The following is a 14,244-nucleotide window of genomic DNA, read 5'->3' as shown; positions in this document are numbered from 1 at the left end:
ACTATGATTACTGTATGCACGTGTATTAATATAGTTTATTGAGAGGTGATGCATTTCATAGATAAGTAAATCAATGGAAAGGTTGCCACTTATTAAGATTATATTTTATTCTTTTAGTTTTTTAGAGGATGTGTTTGTTTTTAAAGATTAAGATGTTCTGCAATGGACAGGGAGGGGAAGTTGGAAAGTATTAAGAGATGCAGAAAGACATTGTTTTTTTATATTTATAATTTGTTGGCAGTGAGACACATAGAGAATACTGCAATACCAGGTATATCCTTAAAAGGTTCTTAAATCCAACTAAAATAAAAATCCTCAACAATGTAAGAACAATATATTTCATGTTGCCCATTGTCTTTTTGATTCAAGCTTGACAGCTTGGTTAATGCACGCAACCTATTCTGACCAGTCTGATCTGGTGTCAGTGCCCTGACAGTAATCGCTTGGCCCGGTCAACCTGCACTTTCAAGGCTTCAGATGTCAGACGTGTACTTAAGTGAAGCCGGAGTGTACTTACGAGGAGTGTACTTAACACCAGCAGCACATCTGCCAAGGCTCAGGCAGAACCAGTGCCTCATCAGTGGGAATCCACCAACATAGAGGCCAACAGCTGTTTTTGAGAACCAGAAAGTTGGTCAGGGTCATGATGAGACTGACAAGAGGAACGTGAGATCGGAAAATAGGCTCGGGGTGAGTACTCAGGGAGGCGGGAGGAGAATTCAAGAAGAGGACCATGTCAGAGCGAACAGAGGAGATTAGACTCAGAAACATATTGGAGAGATGATGCTGTCTCATGGATGTGACAAGGTTAAGCCGAACGAGGATGAGAGACGGAACATTGCGTTCCACACGTTAGTCATAAATTACTCAGCTTTGCGTGATGTTTACCTCCGACGGACAAGATTGTCTATGTCTAATAAAGGGTTTACATATTTATTTGTTTGGCTGCGTGTGGTTGCGGAAAGAATTTAATTAAATGAGCCTTGATGTTCGTAAACTTATGTACACTTCCTTTCGCAGTCTGCCTTATTAGATGCACAAACTCATAATTAGTTTCACTTTGAGCATTTATATTCTGGTATCTATATTCAGAGTATTGTTAGAGAAAGAAAACTAAGCAAATTGTCACATTAAAAGCTGAGTTGTCGCCTTTTTCTTCTTCTGTTGAGCACAAACTCATGAATGATAAATATGTCAATGTAAACTTATGATGCCGATGTTCTTGTCTCACGCACATGCACAACTGTCTCCTCATCCGGCGGAGGCTTGTGTCTGCTGACAGCGTGTCTGAATTCATGTTTTATTCAGCTGGAGTGTGTCGCCCTCCCGTCACTCAGACAGGCTAAGAAGATGTGCCGTGGATAGCCAAGCATGGACGTTTCATCAGTCACCACCTAACTTAATCCACACGCAAGCACTCGCATGCACGCAGAATCCAACTCAAGGACACACATAGAGGCAGAGACTCTGCTCTCAACACACACGCGTGAATATCAAAATAGTTTGTGAAACACTCAGTATTTAAAATATAACCCCAGACGCGTGTGCACACACACACACACACACTTGGATGCTCAGTATTCATAAGGCACACAGAAGAAAGATGCGAAAGAACTCAGTTACGACAAATCACTGACAAGCAAAATTCATCACACGACCCCACCGCCTCACAGATGGGAGAGAATGTGGCAAAATGGAGACATGACTGACGACCACAACACGATAATCGCAGCCACGGTTACCTCATTAAGCATTCCGATCGTTAAGAACAGAACCGACTCGTTTCCAGCTCACTCGCAGCTATTCTGTATTTTTAGGGCACTTACTGAGCATGCCGTCAACCTCAACAACAGTCCCAACAAAGTACTAAGGAACTGACTGAACAAAAGACTTATTCCAGTCATGAACGTTTATGTTTACCAGGAAAATCCCTCCCCCCAACCCACCAGTAATTTGGTTACAAAAAGCTGGGTTGATAACATCTAGAAAGCTTCCTTTTCCTGTCTGGTATCAGCTTCAGTCAAACTGTGTCATAATTGTCCATTTAAAAACATTGATTGCTGGTAGAGTAACTGACCTGTAAGCGATTCCCAGAAACGGCAAGGAGTATCCAAAATGGCGGCCTGCTTAACTGCCTCTTGGTTGGAGTCCATTCAGTCTCTCTGAGGAAGAAGCTCACAGGCGACTTTGCCAGTCCTGTGGCTGGAGGCTGCAGGGTGGAGGCTTGGAGGCTTGGAGGCTGGCAGAGCTGGCATGTCAAACCGTAGACAATACACACATCCAGGGAGGACAGGGAGAGATTAGCAGCCCGCTGGCTGGTTCATGTTGAATGCTGCTGCTGCAGCCGCGGGAACATCAGTCACACTGGCAGCCAAGAAGAAACGACTTTGAGCGTGATTGTTTGTCTTTTTCTTGTTTGGGCCTTTTTGTATCTTGACAATTCAATCTCACATCAACAGCAATGCCACCTGCAGATCAAACTGTACAGGATGACATTGTTTAGTCTTTTTATTGCCTGCAATTAGTCGTATGAAGATCTTTATGTGCTTTGATGTACAGGGACTTTCTGCTCTGTTCAGTTGTGCACTGGTTGTGTGTGTGAAGGCTGTGGGGCAGAACACATTTTCCAAGTTAAAACATGGTCTTTAACTATTGCAGTACAATTGTTCTTGTATTTAACTGGAAGTAGACACATTTGATTTGATTTAGCTATTTTTAGTTTAATAATGAACAGCACTGTGTGATGCTGCTGAACGGCTGCTGTGTTGTTTTGATATGTAGGGACACACAGTAGGGAAATTAAAACCTGCAATAACTGATTTCTTGGCCACTTGGATGCTGCGGAAACTAGTTGTGAACACAACACCGACATATCAAGTTGATATAATGAGCTTTTTATTATTTACACATACAGCAGTTGTGGAGCCACATTATTATTCATTTGGAGTCCAATATTCACTCTCTTTTAGCTGTACCAACTCCTGAGAGAAGAAAATCTGTCTCTTCATCCGGTAAATGTTCCACCGTGTTCACCAGCGAGTTGCTCACTGTGTCTCTCTTTTCCTTTTTGGTGCTTTTAGACATTTTCTCTGAAAACGATGCTTTGAGAGCAATAAGAGGGAACCAAAACCAGGCGAATCCTCCAGGTCAGAGAATTGAAGGCAATGCGGAAGTACCTTAAACTAGGATTCTTTCTAGTGGCCACCAGGGGGCGACTCCTCTGACTGCAAATGGAAATCCGATTGTATAAAAGTCTATAATTGACAGGTCGCCACCAGAGCTGTGTACAGAATCTCTACCACAGCAGTCCAAATAAGGTCAGTTCCGTTCACTGTTTGCAAAAATTCAAGATGGCGGTGGCCGAAATGCCGAACTTGAGGCTTCAAAACTGCAGACCACAAACCAATCGGTGACATCACGACGAATACGTCCATTTCTCACATACGGTCCATGACCAAAACAGTAAAGAGAGGTCGGGTCGACCAGTTTGGCAATGAGCTGAAACTCGCTATGAAGCTCCGTAAAGCCGAGGGAAGCTGCACAATCAGGTCATCATTCTTTTAAGTTCACCACTACGAGTGAACCCTTTCACGCTATCAAATTGTTTTCACATTAGTATTATTATTTTAAGCAACTGGAAAGCTTACCCTTTATTAAAATTAACCGGAGGTCAAGTAGCCTCTTCAGAAGCTTTCAGCAACCTGAACGAATTCCTGCTGCTGATAAAGACTTTTAAATCCAGTTGAGAGCTCTGGAAAAAACTAGTGACTGGACTTTCAGGATATGCTGCATCGTTACACCTGGAGATGTATAGGGGCTTTGTCCCTGGAGGATCCAAAAATGGACAAGAGGACTCTGTGGTGATGTTATGAGAAAGTAAACAGCAAAGACATACCCAGCACAGGAACCCACACACACACACATCACATGAAGCTGGCAGGTGTGTTGAGGCAAGCTGTGCAGTTTTTAACCTTAATGATAAAAGACGGTGTAACTAGTTTAGTTATAATATAACTAAACCTTCTGTTTTTGTTATATTGTGAGTGCGAAACTATCAGGTTTTTTTTCTCCAAATACTGTAGATACAGATGGTCTGTTCCTGCATGCTTGAAAAGGTTCAAATACATCACAAATAGAGTTTTTAAGTTATGTAACCCTCACAGGATTAAACTTTTCTTGTTGTCGCTTTACTCGCCAAATGGTTTCTGTAACCGTTCAGAGCAGCATTTTTTATGGGAAACTCAGCAGGAAAGTTGTGTTCACCGAGCTCACTGAATCGCTTCTGCCTCAGTGCTTATGGTCACCACATATGTGGCCCTGCTTGTGCTTCGTCTATTTCAGCCAGTGTGTTTGTAAATGCTAGGGAATTGTGTATTACATAGGTTTTCTTGTGTGTATTGTTACTGCTGTCATATGGTAAATTGAGCTCAAAGACCAATTTGATCGCGCTAAAAGTAAAAAGTCTCCAGGAAATGGTTTAAATCCCGGTTTATTTTGCAATATGTGCAGAAATTGTACTGAAAAAGTTCCAAGTTGCTTATCTTACCTTGTTCTCTTTCCTGTTGAGACCGGAAAATGTGAGCCATGGGAGATGGTGAGAGCAGGCACAGGTGCAAGGAGGATGTTCCAACCCATAACAGAGTAACATTGTGTGTGTCGTGCCCCTGTTGAGCTGCTGGGATGCCTCGCGGCTCTATATCTTAAAGACTGTATCTTTTATTCAGTGTCAATGTGGTGTGGGCTGAAGAGACTGGTGCATTGCATCTGAGATGGATGGATCCAGATAGCAGCACACTGTCAGTGGGAAAACCAATGGATTGCCTTTTGTTGATCTCTTCCTCAATTTCCACCTCTGTTCTGGCTTCCCTCCCACTCAAGCTTGAATCCGTCTTCCACAACTGTAACCTTTTGCTCTCTTTTTATTTCTTTATCCCCAATAATCCTTGTTCCCCCATCTCTCCCCACTGAATATCCCTCCATAGGCACAGATATACTGTAGAAAAGGAAGCCAGGGAGTCAGATTACAGTGAGGAAAAAAAGAGTGAAAAAAACACAGATGGCTGAATGAATCACCTGCTATCTTGTCAGTAAGACGCATGATGCTTCAGCTACAGTGTAAACCGCTGCATATTTCAAAACACCCAGTTGCTCCATTTGTCTATATGCACAGCACACACAGTCTTGAGGGATTTCCTTGGCCCTGAGTGTGGGATGGTTCCAGACTCTCCCTAATTTCCTGTTCAGCAGAGAAGGACTCCTGTGGGCCTGAGAGAGGCGATATGAGACAGGCACAATGGATGTATGTGGTGCGATAACTGTTTTTATTCAGCACACGTTTGCTTCTTAAAATGTTGTGCCGCAGTGTTGCACTCTATTTAAAGTTGGACGTTTTTACCTGGGCGGTCGTAATTCCAACTGATGAGGTCTAGGAGAAACCCATGAATGAAAGACGATCTCTGGGACTCACTTGTTGTCTGTGCTCTCCCCTTAGAACAGCTACTAATGGCAATTAGTAGCGCTCTTCAGTGTGTGACACGCGGAGGTTTTAATTAATGGTTTTCCTACGGTGCTGATAGAGCGTAGAGGAGGATTGTGTTCTGCATGGTGATGAAATAACGCATTCTTTCAGTACACCGAGAGGTCAGAGTCAATGTCAGCTACCGTTTGCAAACATAACTGACTTTTTAAAGGTGCTAAACGAAGGACTTGAGAGCATATTCCATTTAATTCAGTTTATTTTGTATAGCCCAAAGTCACAAATTTGCCTCGGAGGACTTTACAATCTGTACACATACGACATCCCTGTCCCAGGACCTCACATCGGATCAGGAAAAACTCCCCCCGAAAATAGAAAAAACCCTTTCAAAGGCAAAAAAGGAAGAAACCTTCATATCTACAGCCTCTCAATGTGGCGACGGCTGAGCAGGCGGCTCGTAGCTAACTGTGGTCGTAGCTAACGGTGCTCGTAGCTAACGGTGCTCGTAGCTTTAACAGTGCAAACAATGGCAGCAGTGCTGGCAGAGCTAACGGTGTTAACCTGAAGGGGAACCGGAGGGGGGGTGGCTTCGTCAACGCCAACTCAGCGGTTATCGGCGTGCGGAGCGGCGGCCGTGAGTTATGCACTAATATGCAATAAAAGGCCCATATGGTCGGCTAAGTAAACAAAGCACAGCAACAGAGGTCAACAACTCTCACTATCACGGATGGATAAAACCTTAATTGAGTGCTTTGTTTTGGTTTGCAGTGGTTTTATCAAGCAGCTCAATTTGCTGACAGCTCACCGAGATTATGTCCGACCACAGGATCTGTAGACTTAATGGTCCATGTCTGTATATCAATATCCCCTCTCTCTTTAAAAGTCTGAAATTTAAACAATGTAAGCGTGCTAAACCGTCTCAAATGTCCGTGTAAGGTAATATACCACAGACTCACGCTTCACTGTGCTTGATTTGATTAAAGTAGTACAGCTTTTGTGACCTTCACAGTGTTCAGAAGTTCGCCTCAGCTCTCTGACGGCCAATGAGAGATGAGCGTGTAAAGAGGAGACAAGGACAAATATCAGTCACACTAACTGAGTTTCCATGTGTGTAACAATGTGTTAGTGTGCGTCTGCGTGAGTGTGCATGCTTATGTGTGTGTGTGGGCTTGTGAGGGAGAGAGTCTGAGAAGGACGACGCAGTATCAGTCACTGTCACTGAACACTGCAGTCTCTGGCTCGGTTCCACACACACAGACACACACACTCAAAGACACACATGGACACACAAACGGAGAGGTGCAGGATGCATAATTCATAGGAGTAATCAAAGGCAGACAAAAGCCAGAGTCTTTGAGTCCGTGGGCCCACCAGGACACACACACACACACGCACACACACACACACACACACTCTCTATTCTAATACTAAGTGAACAGTGCTTCCTACCAGCCAGGCAGTAGTCTACAGAGGGTAACCAAGAGAGAAAAGGAGGTGAAGAAGAGGAAAAGCAGATGATTTTTCCAACAGCCCCTTCACTTCCCTCCTCTGCCTTGAGGCTTGCTCTTACAACTTCCTCTCCCTTTTTTTTAAACTTAAAAAATAGTTCTGTCTAGACCAAAAGAGACAGCAGAGTGGAAATAAACTCCCCGAGCTCACTGGATATAACTTCCTGTTTCATTTGCCCCCTCTCTTTCCTCTGTACATTTTCTCCAGAGTACATCCAAAGAGAGGGATTTTTTTTTTTTTAAGTATTCTTTTGGCTGCATACTGCATTAATATTTTATAAAATGCAGATGACTAGCACACATGAGAATACAAAAGAAAGAAGAAGCCATATTTAGCATCGACATAATACCGTGCAGTGTTCAAGGTGTGCACTTTAAAGAGGCAGCCTTCTGGGTCGATGGGACCTGGGTGGGCATGTGCGTGTGTGCGCTAATGTATGTTCGCATGGTGCCATGTTTTCTCTCTCTCACCCTCACTCTCTCTCTCTTTCTCTCTCAGGGCGCAGCTGTGAAAAGCTCAGCTCTGAAAGCTTCCATCTCTGTCTAAATCCAAACCAGTGTTCCATTATTTATTTATCTGGCAGAGACCAGAAATATCCGCTAAGATCTGCCGGGCTTTGACAAGATGAGCCTCGGCCTCGCGGTGGGTTTCTGGGCAGAGCGGTCACACGCACACACACACACACAAACACGCTCGCAAATAAATGGGCAAACGAGCACACGGGTGTTAGAAAGTGAGATTCGCTCACACACACACACACACACACACACACACACACACACACACACACACACACACACACACTAAGGCAAGTATACTGTACAATATCAGTAAATGACCGGGACTGCACTCAGCCGTCCAGGTAATGCACCTGTACGGAGGCACCTGATAAATCCCTGAATGCTGGAGTCTTATCAGCCCAGGCCAGATTGAAGAACAAGGCTCTAATCTTTTTGTGCGCGCCTCCGTCTGTCCGCCCGTCTGTCTGTTTGTGTCTCTCTGCCCGCTTTGCTGCAGTGCTTCAGTCTGCAGACTTGTCTTTCCGGACTCCATTACTTTTCCCGTTGAAGTTGATAGGCTATAAACTCTCCTCATTATGGGCGCTCCCTCGCTCCCCTCCTGCTCCCTTGCTTCCCCCCTGGCTTTTTATTTCCTTTAAAATGTCAAGTCTTTGGTGCTGATGCAGCCTCGCACGTTGTAGCTGAGCATAAAGCTGCAGCACTATAATCCATATTTTTTAGATTAACAATGGGCGTAATATGAAAGGCGTCACATGTAGTGAGAGGCCCACAGGGAATTATCACTCGATTCTGTAGTTCTCTTTCGCAATTTTGCAATGTTTTGGTTTACTGATCCAGGACCTTCACACTACAAACAGATGGATTAAATCATGAAAACATTACAGGAAAAATATTGATGATCGGCGATCTTCTTGGCAACTTAATATAGATAAAGTAGAAAAATATCTGTCAGCCACAAATAAATGTGATGCATACTGTGGTGGTCCTGGTTGAAACTGTTCTTCATCCCACGCCTGAACAGACCTGAGATGAAGTCGTTTGTGGGGGTTTGATGAACCACTGATGCTCGCTGATGTTGTTGCCTTGCAAATCATCTGAATTTATGCTGTTAGTTGCTTTGCAAATTAGTGTGATGTAGATGTCTCCCCCTCAGCCTCTCGCCCCACCATGCCAGTCTGCTTCGACTTTCAGAGATGATGGTGATATGTTTCACTGAAGTTATTTTTGGCCGTGTTGCATAATAACTCTCTCTTTCATGTCTCTTCACATGAAGTGGTATGATGCTGCACACTTGGCAGACAGATCAGGACCGAAGTAGATATTTAAGGATGTTTTAGCTCCACAGCAGCTGCCGGTCAAGTATATTACAAAACTATTATAAAGAACTACTGTGAGAGACGTCTACGGTACAATAACTGTGTGCCTGAGTGCTGTTTGCTTTCATTTCATTTGGGCAGTTGGAAAGGCTTTTCCCAGGCCAGTGGAGGCAGACAAACCATCTGGTCTTGTGGAAGTTTTCCCAGTAGGCGAGTCGACCTGTGAACCAGAAGTAGGTCCAGTAAACACATAAAAAATCTCATGCTGTTCGGTCGGATTTGCATTAGATTAATCAGCCAGCTCCATGATTATGTTCTGCATAAACAAACAGCGCAGACCTGACACATTAACATTATGCTGCTCTTAAAGGTGCAGTGTACAGGATTCAGAACATTGATGAAGCAGCAACTGTTTGCTCTGTAGATATATAGTGGAGTAATATCTACCTGAGTAGAGGATGAAGTTGCTTGTCCTCTTTGTGTGTGGGTTGTTGTCCGAACTTCTCCTTGCCCTGTTTACAAGTTTTACAAGTTTACAAGTTTGTGTGCATGTGAGCGAGCCTCACTGGCTCCCTCACAGCCGCTGCTCTGCTCTGCTCTCATACGGCGGTTGAAGAACGCCTTCCTGACCAACCCACCCTCCGGTTCTCCCTCAGGTAAACCCTGTTAGCATTGTTGGGACTGTTAGCTGTGCGCTCCCGGCTCAGCCATCACCACGGTGAGAGCCATTTGGAGGCTATCAAAATGTTCCTAAACTAAATATATATATATATATATACTGTATAAATTGGTTAAGACAATGGGAGAACGGGAAAAAATGGCTGTTTTATCTCAAATCCACTAGCTATAAAATAACAAAAAAATACAGGTTTACTTTAATTTGATCTTGTTTTAGTTGTTGTCATTTAACATATGAGTTGATTTCTTTCAATCGCTTAGTTGAACAACGCTTCAACACAGTGTGTTCGATTGGTTTCCTGTGTCCACGGCCCTAGCTCCCTAACTCCCTGACTGCTTGCCAGACTGCCTGACATTGTTATTTTTCTGGAGGAGAAAGGACTCGAGGGGTGAAAATAAGTGCAGAGAGGAAAGAAGTGGGAAGGAGAAAGAGGAGAGACGCGTGTGTGTGGGAGACCACAGACCACAGGGATGTGGTATCACACCTTAAGAGGAGGAGACGTGAGAATTAACTGAATGAGGAGAGGTTTTGAGTGAGGAGAGGAAGACTGTTGTCCTCTGGGCTTCGGCTAGATTGCTTTCTCTCTGACTTGGAAGTCGAGGTGGGGCAGGCTGGAGAACAGGGCCACAGGCTGGGGGGGGAAGTGGGGTCGGTCAGCGGAGAAGACACTCGAGTGTTAATTTGCACCTCGATTCACACCTCCAGCATTCCGTCAGAGCCAGAAAGCTGCAGACCTGGCGAGATGATAGCCCCGTCACCTTCGATCAGACCTAGCGATCGCATAAACCCTCCCTGCCATCTATACGACGTTGCTGCAGGCGAATGGATCCCCCATCATCCCCTCTCTCTCTCTCTCTCTCTCTCTCTCTCTCTCAAACCCTGACCCAGCCAAGATGCCTCTCTCGTCGTCCAGTCACAGACTGCTGAGCCCTCTTGCAGGAGGCCCCTTGTCCAAAAATGTGCCAAATGTAATAAAAGCGTGATAGCGCTTGGCTCCTCGTCCGGACCTGGCACCAGAGCGCCGCGAAGGAAATTATGTTTCCGAGTTAAATTGGTTTTCTGGCATGTGATAAATTGGGGTAAATTTTCTAATCCATGACCTCATGAAAATATGTCAATCCCCCAGCTGCTATCGTTTCTCCCATCCCGTCACCTCGCTCCCTCTCCCTGTTCCCACCTGCTTCTTGCCCATGTGTCTTTTTTTTCTGGCTACGCTGTTCTTAAAAAAGCAAAAAAGATAGCAGGTGTGGGACACCTTTGCTCCTCTCCCAATTACCTCACCAGTGTATAATCCTACCCAACCTCACCTCTCTTCCCACTCGATCCTTTTCCCTCCCCACCGCTCTCACTCCCTCACCTCCACCCACGCGATTCTTTATTTTGTGTTTTTCATCTCCTCCCTTCATCCCTCCAGCTCTGTTAGGCTCCATGGCTCACCAATTACAGCAGCAGTAGGCAGCGAGCTACACTCGCTCCCTCAGGCAGTCTCCATGCATGCAGGAGGCATGCAGCTGACTGACATGACACAGGGTGTTCTCCCATAGCCGGCCCACCACCTGAGGGAGGCTGATAGCCAGGCTCCACCGCGGCTCAGTGCTACTGGCTTTACATGGCTAGCCATTCGCTGCAGCTCACACCAGGCGGCCTCCTTCCTGCCTGACACTTTTTTTCTTTCCCAGTAAAACTGCTGAAAGACTTTTGGACAGACGAACTTGCCTGTCTCTGCGAAGACTTGAAGGGTTTTGGTTTCAACAGTTTAAACAATGATGTGCCAGCGTGTAAGTACATCCGAGTGTGAAATGGAGAAATGGGAGCTTTAAAAGGAGAGTGCTTACGTCTGTTCTTTAGTTGTTTTCCATGAATGCAGCACGAGAGCTTGGTTGGTTTCAGAAGCTCTGTAAGGTAGAGCTGAATCGATTAGGCGGTGGAAACTATTTTGGTCATCAATGTATTATTAAAAAAAAAAAGTACAGCTTTTACAATGTGGGGATTTAGCTGCTTTTCTATGTTTTATGTAATTGTCAGCTGAATGTTCTTTGGTTTGGGACTTGTAAAACAAGATATTTGAAGATATCATTTGGCTTTGACAACTCATCAATTAATTGGCAGAACAATCAATAATGAAAACATTTGTTAGCTGTGGCCCTCCTGTAAATTGCTGAATTATTAATGTAAGCATCTATAACTTTTTTGATCAATTTTCGCAAAATATAAAAAAAACTTTTTCCAAAGTCTACAATAAAACGTAATAAACAATGTTACATGTCCATATTAACGAAAAAGACCAATGACTATTATCCTTGAGTGATGATTAGATCTAGCATTTTTTTAAGGAGAATTATCTCTAATTAAAAACTAATTCCATAATAAAGGCCTCTCAGATGACCATATTAACATTTAGAGCAACAAGAAAAGATGCAAAAGAAAGATGTTCGGAAATAATTTAGAGAAACAAACAAACTGTAAAGTAAATGTATGATTCTGAAAAGTGGAAACTACGCCCTTGGTGCAGCAGATAAAAGTTTATCTTTAAGGGCAGTTCTATTATCTAAAATGTTTTTTTACAGTCTAGCAGAGACTGTCTCTATGCCTGCAAGCTCTTTATTCCTTCTTATCTGATGTATAGAAATTCAAGACGCTTTAACAAGGCCACTAATATGTTTTGTAATCTGCGTTTTTGTGTCAAATGGAAAAAGATTCGTATCTATCAAATATTAGCACTAGAGATTATTGGACGGTATTCTATGATAATGTGAAAACAGAAGCAGAGGAATAAATTGAATTGTGTCGTAGAACGATAAGAATTCATGAAAGAAAGGGTCCTTATGATATACGGTGAATAACATTCTCAATCTGCCTTTTCTCTGCATTTTTTCGTCGTCTGGCAGTTGTCGCCGCCCAGCAACATCTGCGTTCACCATATTCCTCCGGTCAGTCGGTTGACAAACAGATAAACAAATAAAGAGGGGAGGGATGGCTTAGTTTTATTAGCCTGTCAGTCTCCTCCTGTGTACAATTACCTTCCACGCCTGATTTCAGATAGAGAGGGGTGCTGCTGGGAAAGCGTAGCAGGGGCCTGCCATTAAACCAAAATTAATCCTGACACGCACAGCCAGAGGCGAGGCAGCGGCAGCGAGGGGAAATTGGTCCGAACCTACACATTCATCATCGAGCGTGACATGTATGGAGGCCCGGTCAACATGCTAAGAGCTGCTATACACTCATGTGCATGCACGGGCATCCTCCTGCCTCCCTCTGCTCTCAGCCAATGCGCTGCTGCCAGCTCAGGAGCCAATCAGGCGCGAGGATCTCTGCTGGAGATTTTGAGGGGCTGAAGAGAAGGGACTGTGTCAAAGTCATACACTGTGAAGCAAGGATGCATTAAAATTCATATTGTGCCGAAGCACCAGCTTGAATACTGATCAGGGCACCAGTCCTGTCCTGCAGCAAAAAGAAAAAGGGCTTTTTTTTTTACGTACGGCTCTACACTCTCGTGTCCCCCACATAAATATAACCGTGAAAATACATCATATGAGAGCAGCAGAGGCAGAGAAGAAGAATAAAGAGAGTCAGATTGGGTAGAGTGGGAGAAGGAGAGAGAAAACACAGAGCATGAGATCCCGTTATACAAGGCTGTTGTGTCTCTGATGTGGTGCTGGAGCCATGATAGGAAGGACGAGAGTGAGAGAATATCTATTTATGACAGTGTGCGGGGGCAGATGTGGGCATGTAACCATATGCTGTTGCTATATTTCCCTCTCCACATTATGTGTGTGTGCTTTTGAAAGTGCGTAAATCACTTGTAAATGCAGTATTTTTAAAAGCAGGTTTCTCACTTCTCCGAGCCTCCGTACCTTGTTATAAATAGGTGTCTGCAGCTGATGGAGAGTATTAATGCTTGTGGTATAAACCTGGCAACTTGCAAATATTTGTTTGTCATGACTTTAATCCATTTTTTTTACTTTGAAGATGGAGGCAGTATATTTGGTTTCGATCAATTGGAAAGGTTAGAGCAATTTAGAGGTCTATGGCTGGGCCATATAATTTAATCATTTTTATTATCATTTCTCATTTTTGACCTTTTATTGAACCGTAACGTTATGATCTTGTCATCATTTTACAATTGGTTTGTAGTCCAGAAAGAAATCGGAGCAAATTGTATACTAACTAACTTGTTTAACCAATTTCCCCTTGGGGATGAATACAGTACACATCTATCTATCTATCTATCTATCTATCTATCTATCTATCTATCTATCTATCTATCTATCTATCTATCTATACATCACCAACTCTTTTGATTATCAATTATTTAAGTATTTCAGTCACTTACCAAACAAAAAAGCACATCAATCTCTTCTCTCTTACCCATTTCTTTTTGTATCATTTGAAATTTTATATTTTTGAAAATCTGACTCTTGGTCGGACAAAACTAAAGATTTGAAGGTGTCATCTTGGGCTTCTGGAATATCTGAATAGCCTGTTTGACCCGTTTTGTGAAAATGTATTGAACAATAATTGAATAGTTCACAAAAAGCTGCAGACTTCAACTGTTTCATAAAAGATAAGATGTTAAACCACATCAGCAGAAATACATAAACAGATGCGTAGTAACTTTAAAACGTGGATACATACATTGTGAACATCTACTACATATGAATGTAGCATGAAGACTGAATACATTTTTAATATTAAAGAGCTGTGAGACCAAGTCACAAATAAAATGAGGACAGGAAGTTGATT

General features: G+C 43.4%; 1 protein-coding gene across 1 annotated transcript in view; it reads left to right on the top strand.

Moving 5' to 3' along the window:
* slc12a5a (solute carrier family 12 member 5a) overlaps positions 1–14,244 on the top strand; it is a gene marked incomplete at both ends in the record, with an annotated part of 89,013 nt that overhangs the window by 26,662 nt on the left and 48,107 nt on the right. The window lies entirely within an intron of this gene.

Source organism: Taurulus bubalis (genome assembly GCF_910589615.1).
Source record: "Taurulus bubalis genome assembly, chromosome: 5".
NCBI lineage: Eukaryota > Metazoa > Chordata > Actinopteri > Perciformes > Cottidae > Taurulus > Taurulus bubalis.
Note: the sequence above shows the minus strand (reverse complement) of the source record. Positions and strands in the feature narration are given on the sequence as shown.